This window comes from Paroedura picta, chromosome 7 (genome assembly GCF_049243985.1).
Source record: "Paroedura picta isolate Pp20150507F chromosome 7, Ppicta_v3.0, whole genome shotgun sequence".
Taxonomy (NCBI): domain Eukaryota; kingdom Metazoa; phylum Chordata; class Lepidosauria; order Squamata; family Gekkonidae; genus Paroedura; species Paroedura picta.
Window position 1 is genome coordinate 76,449,188 of NC_135375.1, and position 15,016 is coordinate 76,464,203.

At 39.3% G+C, this 15,016-nt stretch overlaps 1 protein-coding gene across 41 annotated transcripts in view; it reads right to left on the reverse strand.

Moving 5' to 3' along the window:
• The window catches only part of PTPRD (protein tyrosine phosphatase receptor type D), a 1,533,354-nt gene that overhangs the window by 1,090,774 nt on the left and 427,564 nt on the right, over nucleotides 1-15,016 (reverse strand). For all 41 annotated transcript variants that reach the window (XM_077344981.1, XM_077344985.1, XM_077344991.1 and 38 more), the window contains one exon: nucleotides 7,768-7,811. The gene's annotated coding sequence lies outside the window, so the exon portion shown is untranslated. The remainder of the gene's footprint in view (nucleotides 1-7,767; nucleotides 7,812-15,016) is intronic.

Here is a 15,016-nt window from a genome sequence, read left to right on the forward strand (position 1 = left end):
TTAAGTTTGCACCTACTGCTTCAGTGACTCCATCCAGCCATCTCATTCTCTGTCGTCCCCTTCTTCTTTTCCCCTCAATCACTTCCAGCATTAGGCTCTTCTCCAGGGAGTCCTTCCTTCTCATGAGGTGGCCAAAGTATTTGAGTTTCATCTTCAGGATCTGGCCTTCTAAGGAGCAGTCAGGGCTGATCTCCTCTAGGACTGACCGGTTTGTTCGCCTTGCCATCCAAGGAACTCACAAAAGTCTTCTCCAGCACCAGAGTTCAAAAGCCTCAATTCTTTGACGCTCGGCCTTCCTTATGGTCCAACTTTCACAGCCATACATTGCAACTGGGAATATCATAGCCTTGACTAAACGCACTTTTGTTGGCAGGGTGATGTCTCTGCTTTTTAGGATGCTGTCTAGATTTGCCATAGCTTTCCTCCCCAGGAGCAAACGTCTTTTAATTTCTTTGCTGCAGTCCCCATCTGCAGTGATCTTGGAGCCCAGGAAAATAAAATCTGCATTATCCCCATTTCTCCCCCATCTATTTGCCAGGAATTCAGAGGGCCGGATGCCATGATCTTCGTTTTCTTGATGAGTTTCAAGCCAACTTTTGCACTCTCCTCCTTCAACCGCATCAACAGGCTCTTTAGTTCCTCTTTATTTTCTGCCATTAGAGTGGTATCATCTGCATATCTGAGGTTGCTGATATTTCTTCCTGCAATCTTGATCCCAATTTGTGACTCCTCTAACCCCGCCTTTAAATAGGCAAGGAGACAGTATACAGCCTTTCCGAACTCCTTTCTCAATTTTGAACCAATCAGTGATTCCATGCTCAGTTCTCACTGTTGCTTCTTGACTTCCATATAGGTTTCTCAAGAGACAAATAAGATGCTCGGGTTCTTTAAGAACTTGCCACAATTTGTTGTGCTCCACACAATCAAAGGCTTTAGCATAGTCAATGAAGCAGAAGTAGATATTCTTCTGGAACTCCCTAGCTTTCTCCATGATGCAGCGTATGTTGGCAATTTGATCTCTAGTACCTCTGCCTCTTCGAAATCCTGCCTGTTATTCTGGAAGTTCTCAGTCCACATATTGCTTGAGCCTATCTTGTAGGATTTTGAGCATAACTTTGCTAGCATGAGAAATGAGTGCAATGGTGCAGTAGTTTGAACATTCTTTGGCATTGCCCTTCTTTGGGATTAGAATGTAAACTGACCTTTTCCAATCCTGTGGCCATTGTTGAGTTTTCAAAATTTGCTGGCATATTGAGTCTAGCACTTTTACTGCATCGTCTTTTAAGATTTTGAATAGTTCAACTGGAATGCTGTCACCACCACTAGCTTTATTGTTGCTCAGACTTCCTAAGGCCCATTTGACTTCACATTCCAGGATGTCTGGCTCCCGGTCAGTAACTACCCCATCATGGTTATCAGGGATGTTAAGCTCGCTCTTGTATAGTTTCTCTGTATAATTTTGCCACCTTTTCTTAATCTCTTCTGCTTCTGTGAGGTCCCTACCATTTTGGTCCCTTATCATACCCATCTTTGCATGAAACGTTCTCTTCATATCTCCAATTTTCTTGAAAAGATCTCTGGTCTTCCACATTCTATTGTTTTCTTCTATTTGTTTGCACTGTTCATTTAAGAAGGCATTCTTATCTCTTCTAGATTTTCTCTGGAATTCTGTATTCAGTTGGGTGTATCTGTCTCTTTCTCCCTTGCCTTTCACTTCCCTTCTCTCCTTAGCTATTTGTAAAGCTTTCTCGGACAGCCATTTTGATTTCTTGCATTTCTTTTTCTTTGGGATGCTTTTAATTGCTACCTCTTGTACAATGTTGCGAACCCGTCCATAGTTCTTCAAGCACTCTGTCTATCAGATCTAATTCCTTAGACTATAGAAGGCTTAATAAAATAACCATCTTGGGTGTTTACCCCCTGCTAAGGGTAGATGAGTTGGTGGAGACTATTGGAGCTGCCCACTATATTACCACCATTGGATTAACCAAGGGATACTGGCTGGTGACTATGGATCCTAAGGACTAACTGCTTTTTCTGGCAATGGAGGGACTCTTTTACTTCATTGTCCTAACATTTTTCCTTAGAAACATCCCACTCATGTTCCAGAGACTGATAGATAACAGGTTATCAGGATGTAAGTATTTTGCTCTGGCATACACTGATTTTGTTGCCCACTACAGCCAAACCTAAACTAACACCTTCAACATCTGGCAATAATGTTTCAGAGGATTAAAGAGATTGGTCTGAAAATCAAAGCATCCAAATACCACATAGCAGGGAGCCGTGAAGTAACTCGGACACATCCTACGAGGTACCTCGAACAATAAAATTTGACTAGAGCCAGGTACAGGTAATCCAAGAGTGGCCCAGACCACAGGCATCTTTATTTTATAACTATGATACTCTGCTACGAGGGCTGATCATTTTGTGAGGGAACAACATTTCATTTTGGGGGGAAAATTTACATCAGAGTGGGGAAGTATGGGGATATTTTGTCATAACAGGTTACAAGGAATGCATGAATAATCCATGCACAGTGTGCACTTGATCTTTTTTTTCTTTAAATGCCATATTGATCCGTATTCTGTTTGTCTGTTTGGGCTTTTCTTACAAACACATGTATGCATTCAGTATAGCAGGTAAACATGGAATTACTGTGTGCATTTCTGCACGGTGGAGTAAAATGCAAGTGGTTTCCTGCTGGCAAACGCAGAATGGTAAATCTTACATTTGCAGCCCTCCTCACAGGGAGACCCCTCCTGCATTTTTCCTCTGCCCTGTCGAGGCTTTTTACTTCCTGAGGAGGCTGCAAGGGAACAAGGCGAACCTCTCCCTCTACTCCTTGGCTTGTCAAACACAGCAAGCCACCAATCACAACACAGCAGTTATCTCATGGACTGAAACATTCTCCTCCCCCTTCCCTGAAATTAATTTTTCATTTAAAAAGACACTTCCGTGAATAATCGGGAGAAGGCAACCAGATCACCCATCCCCCCCCCTTTCCAGTTCATTTCTCACCTCCAGCAAACACAACCAGGATTATTTTTGCCTGCCCAAGTTGTCAGAAGGCTGGACAGGAAGCTGAAGCCCCAAAAGACATTTTAAGCTAACAGAAGGCTTAAGAACAAGCTGCTCAGGATCACAAGATCACCTGCCTCCCCCTTTCCCAGCTCATTTCCCACCTCCAAAAGTTACAAAGGGGACTGTTTTTGCCTAACCTAGTTGTGAGAAGGCTGAACAGGTAACTGAAGCCCAAAAAGACATTTTGTGCTAATGGTGGGCTTTAAAAAAAGTGCACACATGGCTGAATGATTGAGAGAAAGCTGCTATATCACACACCCTTTCCCAGTTTATTTTCTACCTCCAGAAAACAAACGGGGCTGTGTTTTGCCTGCCTGATCCCAAGAAGACCATGGACACTTGAAAGATTTTATTTCACCTTGGAAAATGTAGGTTTGTGTTCCTGCTGCAACATGGACTGAGCCATAAAAAAAAATGTAACTGTTAGTCCAGCTGGGGTTGGAAATGGGTAAGCTACAGTATCTAAAGTACTAGTTATCTTCTTGCATTTTGTTTTAAAGAAAAATTGAAACTTCTGACATGTATACTTCCAGCAAAGGGTGAGGCCTTGTTTTTAGACTAGGCAACAAAAATGACTTAAAAACAGGCAGTGCTGACTGCTGCTTTCCCTATTTAGTACTCCTATATGTAGATTCTATAGCTCATTAGTATACTGAAATCTCTCCTTAGCTACCGTGACTCAGCATGTCAATATTTTTGAACAGGATGTAATTAATAAAAGCTCATATTTATCTTATACATTTCTGACAATAGTATTTCATAAACACCACTACAAACATAGATATGGTAAACAATTGGATACATTTTTGTTGGATAGGGAAAATCACTGGATTTAATTCATTTAATAAAAGTTCTACCTGGAAATATAGCCACCCCATCTAACAAGGAAAGCTGTGTAGAGCCCAGTGTGAGCCACTGCAGGAGAACAAGAAGGATAAATCTGTTACCAAAAACTAATACAAGTAGCACACAGAATTAAAGGCCATTATTAGCTTTCTTTTTAAAAACGATGTACATGTCCTTTCACAATTGCAAGGGCATATCTGCACTGCCAGAAAATTGAGTATTGAGATGTACATAGCTGATATCTGATCTGCTCTCATTTGCACTGCAAGTGCATAGCCATCTCATTTAAAATCTGTGCTGAAGTTTAAATTTTCTTTCTGCATTATCAACAGCCAAGAGAATTAAATCAGAAACCAAAAACGTTTCTCCAAGGAACTTCATAAAATTTCTTTAGGTAAAGTTAAGACATGGTGAATCACTAAGCAATGTCAAGTTTAAAAGGCCCCGTGGTGTTATCAAAAAAAGAGGCAATTCTATATTTTAAAGCAATTTTTATATTAAAAGTCCCCAGTAATCTGATGTCCTAACTGTACCCTTCTTAGGTTGTACATAAATGCAGTTGTGGTGAATGTTTCATATATAATATGAATAATTGTCTGATTCTACCAAAACAAATTCCAGTCAAGCTAAACTTATTCATAATTCAGATGACTTGAAAGCAATGGACCAAGTTAGTCATGTTTAAATTTAATTGGTCTGGAGTTAGAGCTACTGTACTACAGTTTGTACTCCTTTATGCACACAGATATAAAATATCTGGAAATATCTAGAAGTACAAGGCAAAGGTTTCTTGTCTTTTGGCTCTTAGCTTGAGGATCAGAGCTGAGCAGGACGTGAGTAGGAGCATGGTCAGAAGAAAGAGAAGATTATTTGACCATAAAAAACCTCCCCTTTCTTTCGTGTTTGGTTGCTTTTTTCATTGTGCATCATTGTTACATGATTTGTCCCACCCCCAGGAAGATAATCAAAATATAAATATGCTAAATACATAAATTGCAAATAAAACCCAAGTATCAAAATATCTGGGGCAATTTCAGTATTTCATAGAATTTTAAAGGAAACAAGACTATATGTTTATTCTGTGCACTAGTTTTTCTTTGAAGAAGCAGTCACAGAAACATCCCCATGTTTCTCAGTTACCTCCTTATACTTATTATATATTTATCATTCTGCATATTTTTTATTTAAACAAAATTATAATTGCATTTAGCTTTGTAGCAATTTGTTTCCCAAAAGTAAATTCATGGAGAATATTAGAATGACAAAAATATAGAGGTTTTAATTTCCAAAAGCTATTAAAGCACACTCCCTTACAAAATGTGTGTTTGAAGTTCAAATGAAAGACAATATCTGAATACACTAATCCTCGAGAGAATTCATGGCACCTGTCAGGCATTGTAAAGGTTTTATAAATGTTGTCTTCTGCAAAGTCAACTGCAAACATCATAAGCCTTCTGTAAATATGTCTACTAGCCTCTTTGTTTGAGCAGAAATATTAAATTTCCCAGTATTATGATTATAAACTGGAAAAGATTATTGCAGGGTTTTAAAAAAATGATTAATACTCTTTCACTTCTGCCATGGGATCGAGTTTGAAACCACAGATTTAAGTGTTTGAAAATATTTGATTTGCAAACACTGAAATAAACTGAAACAGCTATATACCAGTAAACATATTTAAAAGGAAATCATTACAATAAACGGTCCTGATACACAATTCTTGGATTTCATCTTTAAGGCCACTATTCACTGTATACCTTAATGTATATCTAATATAATAAAAATATTGTTCATTTAAGATAATAAATTAAAATACTAATATGTGGGATTGCATTAATCAGTCAACTAGTGCTATTTCTATGTTTGATGCATTCAAAAGAAAAAATCACCTAGCAAATACAAGTGCATGATGACCTCATTACACTTATGGCCTTCAAGGATATGAGCTTCTGTGGGACTATATGGACTTTTATTAATATTGTTTGACAACCAACAATACAAAATCCAGCACTTTCTTTTGGCTTTGATGAAAATGGGAGGCTTGGGTGAATTAAATTGGTGAGTTAATCTCATTTGTTAAGATACCTTTACATGAAATATATGTAAATTAACATTTAATAGTAAGCAAATTAATGTTGTATTTCCTGTAGAGAATGTATGAAATAATAGGTAGACACTCAATTTGGACAGTCTGCAACTAGGAAGCATTTGTTCAACATCCTTTCTCTTGTTTGCTGACTGCTTCTTTCTCTTCTGTCCTGGAACCCACTCACATTCTGTTATGTTACCTGGAAGTAATTCTCCTCCAGATGTGTAGAACTAGCTGTAGCAAGCCACTGGTGATTCAGAATTCTATGTACGCTTAGGTGAACCTATCTTTCTTACTACATTGTATTGTAGGTACGAAGCTTAGCAATGAATAAACTTATGGAAATACTGGCTCACATTTGGTCCTCTTCCCAATAATGCAATGCCCACTCCTCAGGAATTTTATAACAGAACTGTATTCATAATATTTGTGCCAATCAGCTTTTCTCCTGTCAAAAAGGGGAAGAGGGGATCTCCGAAACAGCTATGCTGTGCTTCATGAGACCTAGACAAAAGCCATGTGAAACTGGAGCTATAGAGAAGGGGCCCAATTAGAGAAGTTTGAGCAAAAAAGCTGTCTTGATCCAAGCCCAAAGCCTGTGGACCCTAAAACACTTTGAAATGACTAAATGAATAAGTGGAAAATGACAGCTATACCAGAAACTGAAATGGTAGATGGAGGCAATGTCAGCCCATGTGGTTAAATAGTTTTCTTTAATAGGAAGAAAAAGAGGTGAAATATTTGGCCTGAATTTGTAGAGGTATTCCTACCCCCCCCCTGCCATTTATTTTCTCCTTCCTTGGCCTATAACAGACATTCCTTTTTATGTTCCCTCATCAATTCACATGTGTATTCCTATCCAACTCATCTTTCATTTCTTCAAATGTTGCAATTTGATTTACAAAAAGTAGGGATGCCAACCTCCAAATGGGACCTAGGGATCACCTGGAATAACAACTCATCTCTAGATTACACAGATCAGTTCCCATGGAGAAAATGGAGGCTTTGGAGGGTAGATATTATGGCATTGTACTCCCTCATCTCTGTCTTTTCCAGACTTCACACCCAATTCTCCAGGAGTTTCCTAACTTTGGAACCCTACACTCTCAATCTCCAGCTGGTGGCCAGGGGGGACGGGTGGCAACCCTAACAAAAGGAGAAAATGATATTAGCTATCACTTGCCATTTTCTAAACCCAACTTTAAAAGAAAGCTTTTAGTTGCAAATTAATTTTATTTATAGTTCAATTTATATACCTCCCCTCTCGGGCAGTTAACAGCAGATTCAAAAACCAGTTGCTTAGTAAATGAAAACTGAAATTGTTTGGGGATGATATCTTACCTGATCACATTGGTCATCTTCAAAGGTTCTGCCCATGCCATCAGAACCCAAGAAAGGACCTTCTAGATTCACCAGTGAAGACTGTTCATTTTGTTTAGCATTATCTCCCTTTAGTCCCACCCTTTGTGTATGTGTGTATTTTAAAGTGCTTGGAAGTTTGAGTTGTTTAAAATATTTTTATTTGTACTTTAAAGCTTTTGACCTTTGACATGTTTAAATGTTTTTATATTCGCTACCTTGGGAGGTGGGTGGAAGGTGGCACAGAATTAAAAAAAAAAACTTGCCAGTTTTAACCATTGCATTATTTTCTTTCATATCTATGTTTTCAATCAACATAAAAGGCAAGTTTTTTGAAATGTTTTCTGCACAAATACACAGGCACACATAAATTAAATAAAGCAACTTACTCTTCTCCAAGGCACATCCTGTTGGTTTGTCTCAGGATAGAGTGCTAAAACAAATCAAAATATTTTTCATCAGTGCTGAAAGTGCATCATTTCACCTTCATATAATACTGTTACTTTAGAGGAACAAATTACTAGTTGTCTTTTTGGCAACTCTGACAAATCCCATGCATGCTCAGAAGCGAATACCACACACAAATACACCCCTCAAAGTGGTTTATTCCCAAGTAAGTGCACAGAGGAATCCAATTACAGTATCTTAAAAATGGAGATTTGTGGCAGGTGCCTCTGGAAGGCAAATTTGGGGGAAGGGAGGAAACTCAGCGGGGATAAGTTGCCATAGAGTTTATTCTTCAAAGCATCCATTTCCTCCAGGAGAACTAATCTCTGCAGGCTAGAGGTTGGTTGTAAATTTGGGAGAACCCCAAGCCCCACTTTGAGACTGGTAACCCTAATTTAAATGCATAAACTTTTAAATAAAACCCTAATGAAAAAAAGTGAAACATGAAACAGGCAGTATTGGAGGTAGGCAAGGGTGCTTTGGCTCAGATAAGCTGAAAAGTACCCAAATCAGCAAACTGTCCATTTCCTGCATTCAAAAGGTTAAACGGGGGGGGGGGGATTCTAATCATGACTCAGCCACAATCCAGCCTGTTTAAGTGCATTCTTCCCTTTTTCAAGCAGTGCCTGAGAAGGTGGGAGGGGGAATTGTGCACCTAACAGCTGATAATGACAGGAACCCTGCTGGTTCCCTTAAATCCTGTCCCAGCTGTGTGGTATGCAGAGGGTAGTGCTGCGTAAGGGATATCAAGGTTAATGAGACTTTCAGGAGAATTATTAAGCATGTATTCTCCTGTTGTATTTTCCAGGAAAGGGAGACTTAGACAATTCGAGTCCTAAAACTGGACCAGAAATCAGATTTAAACCACTACTATCTGAAAGGGCCCTCCAGATAGTACTCCTACTCCTATATTGTACATGGTCAATAATCTGTATTCAATCAATTTAATTCCCAGGTGTTATAGCGGAAGTTTGTTGGAGTGTAATTGATTTTTAGGTGGTGTAGTTTTTAAACCAATTATTTGTATGGGTTTTTAATCAAGTTATCATGAGCCACCCTGAGTGGCTTGTAGCAGCCAGGGGACTTCAGTTGAGCATCCACTCCCAGTGGGGTAGGGGAATGGTCCTGTCAACTGGCAATCTGGCAGCTGAAAAGTTCACCCTATGAAACTCTGGAAACTCCAGCTGGTACAAAATGCAGTGTCCTGAGTCCTGACAGGAACTCAGTAGAGGGCACATATAACCCCTGTGCTTGCCCAGCTACATTGGCAATTGGATTGGAGATTGAATCAGGTTCAAGGTCTAGGTGTTAACCTTTAAATCCCTAAATAGTTTGGGATCTACCCATGACACAACTGAAAGGGTAGAAATAACAATAACAATAACAATAACAATAACAATAACAATAACAATAACAATAACAATAACAATAACAATAACAATAACAATAACAATAACAATAACAATAACAATAACAATAACAATAACAATAATAATAATAATAATAATAATAATAATAATAATTTCTTGTGATGATACTTGATTTGAGGTAAAACATTTAATGTAAGACTAATGTAATTGCTGTAATTCATTTATTATCTACTATTATTGGATGATATTATGGATGATACTCTTTGAAGATAATGTTAAAGGTGTTAATAATTATGTGTTTACAAATGATAAAAAGTAGGCAAGGATTCTCTAATAGCATTTACTTGTGTAGTGTACTCTCATCAAACCAGATATGTTGCTGAATATACCTCTTGCTGGGAGATGAATGATCTGATATAGGAAAGCTAACAGGATACCTAAGGCTTTCAGAAGCATGCATATATCTGTACCAAACCAGATAAGAGTGATCCAGAAAATGGAGATAGGCAGAGAGGGCCTTCAATGATGCAGTCCTGACTGGTAAATTTATCTTTAACTTTGTCATCCTTCAAAAACTCTGGATCCAGATGGTTTATGGTTTTAAAGGTCAGCACTGCATATTGTGCACAGAAATAGACTGGAACCCAATGCAAGTAACTATGGAAATCTTGAAATTTTAAAATATGCCCCTAAGGAGAACAGTTAGAGACAAAACTAATTCTACGGACACTTGTGCTGATCTGTTCAGAACTCTGCATTTATTTGTGTTACCAGATAATCAAGACTGATCATGCCTGGCAAATGTATTTGCAATATTTAAGGTTTTATTTACACTGAAAAGCTTTATATAACCATGTCTTCAGCTTACATAGATAGAGTATACTCTAAAATTTCAGCTGAGCAAAATTTTAGGATTTGTGACCAAGGGAAAATTGAATATATTACACTCTGAATATCATTGTACTCTGCATAAAGCTCCTGTAGTCAGGTTTATTGAAAAAGATCCTTGAAAGCAATTCCAGGATGCCATTTGCTCTATATTTGTATGAATTTGTAATTTATAGGTTTCTTTTGCCTTGGCAGCCTATAAATCCATAGAAATTCATTGCGTCTCTCTGCTACAAAGTACATTTTAAATTTAAAGTAAATATAGCCTGGATGATGTTGCTGTGACAGACTGCACTTTAAAAACTCAGAAGTGCTGTGTAAGTATGCAAAGGACTGTGAATATTTAAGGGCTCACAGTGCCAGAGGCAAGCCACAGTGGCTTGCATGACAGGCTGCTCAAAGAAATTTGATAGTTATCATCAGTTGATCAGAAAGACTTCAGAGCTAAATGCTGAAGACAATTCAGTCTTTAGTCTAGCCCTGACAGAAAGAGTTGGTGCTGACTAAGTTTGTGTTTAGCCCTGACAGAGAGCAGTTTAACATGGACAAAGAATTGGAAGGGCTGACAGGAAAAGTGGATAGGTTGGTGAAAACTCCCATTCCTGACAGTAAAAGGGATAGTTCTTCTAGTGAAAGAAGAAATTCCCTATCCAGTTAAAAAGAGGAAACAGCTCTAAAGAGTGGAGTAATTCCTGGACTGGAATATTTGGACTACCCTCTGAAACCTGAAGAGTCAGTAAAATTCAAGAAAGTGTACTGGTGTGTTTAGTGAAGAAATCTGAGGAACTGGACAGGGTATCTCTGCTGGAAACTAAAAGAATTAAGCTCAAGAAAGTATACTAGACTATTTAAGAAACATTGAATGTTTGTTACTTTCACCCCATCTTCAAGTTACTTTCACTCCCATCTTCAAGTTTCTCTGTGAAAAGCCTAAGAAACTCTCAATTGCTTGAAACATATTAACTGTAGTCTGTGCCTATACTGATTTACCTCAACGTTTTTTTTTATTGTTTTACATCAGACATTTTACCCCTGATTTCAACAGAACGTTTCCCTCTATGGTGAAATTACACCTGCTACACAACCTAGAAGGGATATCGTGGTTACTGAGACTTTCAGGAGAATTATTAAGTATGTACTCTCCTGTTGTATTTTCCAGGAGAGGGAACCTAGACAGTTTGAGTCCTAAAGCTGGACCAGAAACCAGTTTTAAACCACTACTATCTGAAAGAGCCCCCCAAGTGTGCCTCCTACTCCTATATTGCACATGATCAATAATCTGTATTCCATCAATTTAATTCCTAGTTGCTATAGGGGAAGTTTGTTGGAGTGTAATTGATTTTTAGGTGGTGTAGTTTTTAAACCAATTATTTGTATGAGTTTTTAATCAAGTTGTCATGAGCCACCCTGAGTGGCTTGTAGCAGCCAGGGGACTTCAGTTGAGCATCCACTCCCAATGGCGTAGGGGAATGGTCCTGTCAACTGGCAATCTGGCAGCTGAAAAGTTCACCCTAACTGGTTTAACAAGGCATTTCTCAATGGGTAAAACAAATACCAAAAAACTGTAGCATGTCTAGTTGGAGCAATTATTACGATGTAAAGGATGCTATGATTTGTAGAAGTTGCTCTTTGAGTAACATGCATATTTTGTGTCTTTGGGAATGCAATAAGACAGCGGTCGGCAACCTTCTGGCTGCTGCGGTCCACTGCTGTGCCGTAAGGGGAGATGGCGTCCCAGGGTCCCGCGCACGCACGGCTGCCCCAGCGCAAATATGTGTGTTTGCGCAGGCCGCCAGCAAATCGGCCACCAAAGCGGCCGATTAGCTTGCGGCCCGGCAAGCTTCTCTTCCCCTACTTCATACAGCAAACTGTACCCAGATGACGGCCTGAGTGGAGAACATTAAAATCTCCACAGCTATTCTTGCATGTTTGCAAAGATATGGATGAAAAGACAGTTTCATGGCTACAAAAGAAGGGAGGAAAGGAGGGAAATTCTGCTGTAGCAATGTGCAAAGCATACTTGTTGCAGAGAAGCAAGTTCAAGGAAAAATCTCTTCACTATGAACTTTGCAATTGCCCCCACACCTTGCCCTAAGCTATATGAAGAATCCTCTACTTACAAGCCAGCAATAACAACCCCTACTGGGTGTCTGCAAGTATGACTCTAGTTGATGGTCACAGCCACAGCAGTGACTCAGATAGCAAACAAAATTAATAAATGGGGCAGTGGAAGGAAACCTGAATTCAAGATTCAAAATACAATTGTGGTAAAGTCTTCAAAAATCCTCCAATCCACTAATTGATCTGTTCCACCAGCAGCAGGTTCACATGACATAAGTGGACATACTATAGCTCATTATGGGCTAGCTTAATTCTCATGCAATAACGCTAAACCCATTTGCATCTTAGTCTTTTTAGTGTGGACTATGTGGATTTGGGCTAAAAACCTGGCTGAGACTTACCATGGCTAAACATTGATGTGGCGGAGGGCCTGCTAGGAGGTGGATGCAACTGCCAAAAAGGCCCACTCATGTGTGCACTGTCAAAGCACAGAATCATGGGCAAGGCAGGACCTGCAGTGCCTATTTAAGGCATGACATGCATGGGTCCCACCCTCTTCATCTGGGATGCCATGGGAGCAGCTCCCCTCCCACCATCCCTATGTTGTGTGTAGCCTTGTTCAGAGTTTTGAGGGCTGTTTTATGGTCAACAATTGTCACGGGATGTAGTCTGTTGGCAGGGAGTCCGGTGTGTGATTGGACTCCATGTAGTTTGGGTCCTCCCTATGAGGCAGAACGTATATGAGCATGGCTTACCCAGCTGGCAGGCCAGGGACTCTTTGGCCAGGTGGCTTGGGAGCAGTCAAATCAGGTTGGTACCTGGTGGCTCCCCTGAATAGGTTGTGTCCCTTAGTGGCAGACTTCAGTAAGCAAGGGGATCTGTTCTCCCAGCTGGGAACAGTGTGGGTCCCCAGGACATCTCTGGACTCCATGGGGTATTGGTGCAGTTTGCTGACTGCTAGGTCAGGATCCCTCTCTCATGTTGTACCAACCCTCCTGTGGAGAGATATTAAACATGTGGCCTTGTTTATACCCAACATTGGTGTGGTGCATCTATACCAGCACATAATGCCCGCCTGCAAGTCAACTACATTTCTGGGTTTTCCCTGGACTAATCTTAAACTTACTTGGAAATTATCATCACTTATCTAAAGAACTATGGCTGATATCATATTATATGGATTTTCACTAGCAAATGATGAAGAAATATGCTGACTGACTTATTCTGCCTCAATATTTTTTAAAATATTTGCTGTAGATTGTACAGAAAAAGAAATTATGTATCATCTCTACAAGAACCAGGTCCAAAAGACTAGATGGACACTGAACAATTCTATCTTTACATGGGAGGAACTTTCCAGTTAGAAACCTAACAGACTTGGAAAGAATTTTAACTGTGCTTTTCTAAAGGAAAAAAAATGATTATATTAGCCAGCAGAAAATTAGGCAAGAGAAACAATATTGGCAACAAATCTTGGAAATTGCTTAGATCAGTGTTCTTGGCATGTAAAACTTGACATTTCATACTACAAGTGAAAAGTTGTACAGTGCTAACAATAGCATTTTTTAAAGTTTGTAAAATATTTAGCTCTTTTTTATCCTATAATGAATGAAGATTTGCAGAATTAAAGATGAAGAAACAAGGGTTCACTACTTAGTAAATTCAAAATGAGCCTATATAACTTCTAGCCGGAGCTATAAAGCAGAACATTTTAACATGTGCAAAATTATCCAAATGCTACCCAGTTATTCTGAATTGTATACCTGACACTAGTCTCATTGAACATATGAAAATGATTGCACATTATGTCGAGGTCAACAAGCCATCAGATAATGAGATGTCTGAGCTTGAGGATATGATCACAGAACATTTCTTGATATTTTTAAATTTTATTTTATCACATTTCTATATTGCCCACCCCTGAGTTCACATGAAACATAAAGGAACTGTACATCAAACTTAGTTTTCTACATCGAATAGAAACCACAGCAGTGGTAATAACAATGACAACAACAAAAGAATAACAGTTCAACAGAACAACAATCAAACAGGTCCAGGGTCTGAGTCAGGGGCGTGGATTCGGGAAAGAAGGTTCAGGGGTCTAGTGGGTGCTGTTGGTCCCAGTTGACCTAAGTATTACTTATTCACATTTTTTAAAAAATTGGCCATTGCAAATGTTTTGATTTTTTTCTACAAGACATTTATTTTTTGAAATTTGGTTAACAATGGGTGACAGGTAGTTAGCCTAGTTTACAGCACAAAAAAGCCAGGCCTACACTAGTGCAATTTGTGAGAGCAGTTAACATATGATGGATGCAGACTACCCACCCCTATTCCCTTCCATGTGTCCATGCTGGAGACCATCTGAAAAAAAGTTAAGCCCGCCTGCAATCACCCACCATGCAATTCAGTAGATTTTGGTACTTAGACAAAGAAAGAGTAATTATCAGCAGGAAAAAAATAAGTGAGGAAAGTCAGTCCTTTCCAAAAATCAAAAAGCTGTTAATGTATTTGCAATACACCTTTAAGTATAGTGACTTGATCTTGTCACTTTAAAAGTATGTCAAAATGTCTTTTACTGGGTTTGTTGATCAATATCTATAAGGAACACTTTGAAGAGTGTACAAAATGGTCTGCATTAATTCTGTAACCACATTTTAGGTAAAAAAAATCACTGTGAATGGGAAATATTTCTAGCAAATTATATCCGTGGAGCGCGGCTCGCAGTTGCTTCCTTGCCAGCGGCCTGATGCCTCTCGCCGCGTCAGGCCGATGGCCAAGGGAGCCCCCAGCAGCCGCACTCCAACCGACTGCTGGGGGCTCCCTAACCTAGCGCCCGCTGTATTCGTTGCAGCGGGCTTGATTACTAGTT